This window comes from Solanum tuberosum, unplaced genomic scaffold, assembly GCF_000226075.1.
Source record: "Solanum tuberosum cultivar DM 1-3 516 R44 unplaced genomic scaffold, SolTub_3.0 scf00183, whole genome shotgun sequence".
Taxonomy (NCBI): domain Eukaryota; kingdom Viridiplantae; phylum Streptophyta; class Magnoliopsida; order Solanales; family Solanaceae; genus Solanum; species Solanum tuberosum.
Window position 1 is genome coordinate 696,317 of NW_006239110.1, and position 4,714 is coordinate 701,030.

The following is a 4,714-nucleotide window of genomic DNA, read 5'->3' on the forward strand; positions in this document are numbered from 1 at the left end:
AATTACAATTATAGGTGTTTCCGAAGCACATTTTCGGGCATTTTTGGGGTCGTTTCAGCCTCGAAACGTTTCCAATCTATCAAGTATACAATGTTCGTAAACAAACACGCTCAATTCTATAATCAAGTTCCTAAACTTGATGCCAATAAACATGTCAAGATCATTCGTATTAGCTAAATTTCAAGTCTAGGGTTAAATCTCAATTCCTACATTACATACCTAATGTCTTAATATTTAATTATCTATCTCAATATATCAAAATTTGAATCATATTATGATAACAAAACGAACACTTGCAAACAAAACATATTGAAATGAATCTCGTATTGTACATAGCCTTTGCCTCAACTGCAATAGCCGATTCAATCCAATGCCACAAAGTTCTATTGAAAGCAACTGCAGTAAGAATAACTTGGGGGAAACTTGTGGCACCTTTAATGGGGCCATTGAAATTGATCCCAGATCCCTTAGTGCCAATATCATGAAGAGATTTTAACCACCTTTCATATGCTAGTAATCACGTCTTGGAGGAATTTCTAAAATATTAAAACGAAATTAGAAAAAAATTGTTTAAACGACTAAAAATCTGAAATACATAATTATTATCAAGTTACATACAATAACTTGAATTAAAAAAAAAACCAAACAACCATCCATTCATACCCCTTAACATTATCCTGCCAATATGAACCTTAATTAGTTTACAATCATTACGAAAGACCACTACTTAACAATTTAATACACCCAATTCAATAAACCGATGTTGCACAGAAACCAATTTTCCAATTTCAAATCTCCTTTCAACTAAATAATAATAATACTATATTCATGCAACCATCAACATTGGCAAGGAATAGATTTCAATAGAAATTTGTTTACCTGCAATAGTCTTGTCGTTCTCTCCTTTAAGGGTTTGTGCCGCACATAAATTTTTTTGGAATAGAAATAATAATAACCTCCCTTTAATCTAATTTAACTTTTATTACCCTAATTGTATACCTAACTAATTATAAAAATAGTAAAAGTGATTCACTATTAATTTTAATGTTATTTTCTTTAACCACCAACTAAATAAATTATTAAAACTATCCCATTAATTCTATAATTGTAGTTACGGATAGTCCAAAATACCCATTTAGAATCTATCGAAAAATATTTTATGAAATAAAAAGCTCTAGTACTCAAAACAACCAAATGGATCGTTACAGTCCCACGTCGGGGACACTCTCTAGACAAGTGGCTAATCTCCCCACAATCATATCAACCCATATGGGCTAAGGTCCAGTGTGAAGAACGTGATGAGCTACCTTGGCTACCTCTTCCAGAAGGAGGACCATTTCCAACACCCTAGGGGACCACTCTGATGACTGAACTATCCGTCTCAGCAAGTCATAATTGACTTGGAGCCGCTACAAAAAAGCTATTAACTCAAATGTTAGAAAACAAAGAAAATGACCTACAGGGCTATTACAAAAAGTGTCCATAACGAAATATGAATGAATTGTATTGCTTTGGACAATCTTTGAATTTATCATTGTCTATTAAGAATACACTGTCATTTAATATACTATAACTTCATAAACAACTAAAAATATAAAAAATTACTTCAATTCAAAGAAAATTTACCTCAGCAATAATCAACACTATTGGGACTTCACGTTAAAGAATCTAAGATATCAGATTCTTTTATAAAATTGTTCATCTCTTTTTTATTGTAAACATTTTTTAATTTCAAATTCAAGTAAATTAATATAAGTAACATTAATTGGTAAAAGAATTCTAAACCTAATGTTATATAATATTGAATTCTAAACCAATTTTTTTCTATGTAGTCTGTGCCACTTTGATGAAAGAATTCTAATTGAACACTAAATCTAAACAAAGAAAGACACAAAGCTAGTGATTATTATTACTAAACCTAAAAAGGAATTTTAAACCTACACAAGTCACAATGTTATTGATATTTATTACTCCGAAAAAAGGAATGCTAAAAATTTACTGTCTCCGTCCACTTTTAGTTGTTATATTTTTTGTTTTTAGTGTCAAACTATAACAACTTTGACTAACATTTTACGATGTATTTTTTCATTATATTAATATGTAAAAAATTGCAAATTATAATACTTTTCATATGGTTTTTGAATATCTAAATGTTTTGGTTAAAATACCTAATTAATCTAATCCAATTTAACTTTGAAAATTAGTCAATTTGACTTTCGAAAAAATGCAACATGACAAATAAAAGTGGACAAAGGGAGTATTGAACTAATTTTAAAAAATAATAACTGACAATTTCATCTATTCTAGAGCTTTTTAATAAAAACAAAAAGTTCAATCAATATTTCTAAAGTATGTTATTATTGTTGTTGATTTATTTAAATAAAATAATACACGAACTTATGATCAAGCAAGTTCAACCGTTATATAATATATATAGTAGATATAGATATAAAGATATAAATGATTTACAGTTTACTTATTAATGCAACTTAGTGAATAAATTTTAATATTAAAATGATCATTGGATGATAACTTTAAACGCCCCAATTTTGTCTTACCAGTGACTTTTTGACATGATTGTTTGCATCTTTATGCTCCATTCGTTACTATTTATATGTCGTTTTTATTAAAAATAAATATTGTTTAATACTTGTCATTTTCACAAAATCAATATATAAATAACATTATTGTTCCTATATTACATTTGAGAGTTATTAGAAAGTATGAATTTGACCAACATAAAAAAATTAAATGATTAATTTATGTTTATTGGCCAATTTAATTAATAAAATAAACTAATTTATATTCATTTATTGAAAACATGACTTCAAGGTAACACTAAATAAGGTTACAATATTAAACTTATATAGTTTCTTAAGAAACGTAAAATTGAAAATAATGACATATAAATAAAAACCAAGAGAGTATTATCCATGTTCGGATGTTGGTGTCGGTGCGGGTGTGTGGGGGGTTGGGAGTCTCTTTGTGCCTTTACTTTTCAACTGTGCGACTCCAAAATAATGCAAGGAAGATGAGCAGAGTCACTAACATAAAGATAGTCAACCTTGGCGGTAGACTATTTCAGCCAATGTTTTCTATTTGTCCAACTTGTGTTTTTTATGTTAGTGATGAGTAGTAGTCGTGGAGCTAGAAATTTCATGAATAGTGTTTAAGTGCTCAAGTGAATTTGTTCTTTTTAGAAAGTGAAAAAAAAATTGCTACTAGTGAGATTCAAACAAACGAACACTTTAACTTTGTGTGTCTTTACTCTTTTAAGGTGTCTGAAAGCAATAGGCTACATCATATTGTTTTTTCAAGAGTGCCCAAAATATGTTATTTAGCCATTTTGTTTATCATTTTACTTGTATATATGGTATAATTTTACTACGAAGGATTGGACACCTGACATAAGAATAGCTATGCCACTGGTGAGAAGGCAGATATTTTCGAGCCATGTGTCACTAAGATAAATATGGCACTATCACCATCTCCAATCCAACCTTATTTTTTACATCAAATCCTATTTTGATGTAAAATTTAGTGTTTAGGGGCCCCAATCAAACACTATTTTAGTGTGTAAATAGTGCTACATCAAATTTGATGTAATACTATTCATCAACACTAAATAACTTTTTCACTATTTAATTGTTCTTTGTATTATATAATATTTTTAAAAATATAAATGAAATAAAAATAATGATATAATATTGAAGAGGAAGAAGAATATAAAGAAAATAATGTTTTTTAAGTGTAAAATTTAATGTAGTGAATTAGAGTTGAATTACACTAAAATGATGTTGACACTATTTTAGTGTAAAATTTGATGTTAGACCATCTCAAATCCAACCAACATCAAATCTTATTTTGATGTAAAATTTGATATTTTTGGGGTTCAACTAAACACTATTATAGTGGGTAATAATGTCACGTCAAATTTAATAGGACACTATAGTCTATTCACAGTAACGTTCACATTTTTTTTGACGGTAGAAAGATATGTATTATATTAATTAGAAAAGGAAATGATGGACTATAGAGCTTCTTTGACTTTTCTTTAAGACTACAAGACAACGTGGCAATAATTGCACATTGGCCTACTCCAAGACTTAACAAGTCAAGACTGCACTTTTCTCTCCCGTCTAAGATCATCTCCAATTCACCTCTATTTTATTCTCCATACTCTATATTTGGAGAATAAAATAGAGAATAGACACTTCAACCCACCTTCAAATCACTTTCTATTTTTCAAATTTAGAGAGTTGAATAGTAGTTCTCCAAATTTGGAGAACTACTATTCAACTCTCTAAATTTGAAAAATAGAAAGTGATTTGAAGGTGGGTTGAAGTGTCTATTCTCTATTTTATTCTCCAAATATAGAGTATGGAGAATAAAATAGAGGTGAATTGGAGATTTACATATAATGTCATTAATTAAATATCTAATATTCATAATTCTTTTTTAAATGTAATATAATATTTTTAAATATTATTTAATATATACTATTTTAATTTCAAATTAATAGTATTTTAATTCTTTTTTCAAATTTTCGTGAATAATAAAAATTTATTTTATTATTAATTTTCATTATAAAGAATACGTAAAAATTAAAATGGCAAGACGAAAAAATTTAATTTATAAATACAATACATGACATGATAATTTAAATACAAGATAACAATACAATACATAACATAATAATTTAAATACAAGATAA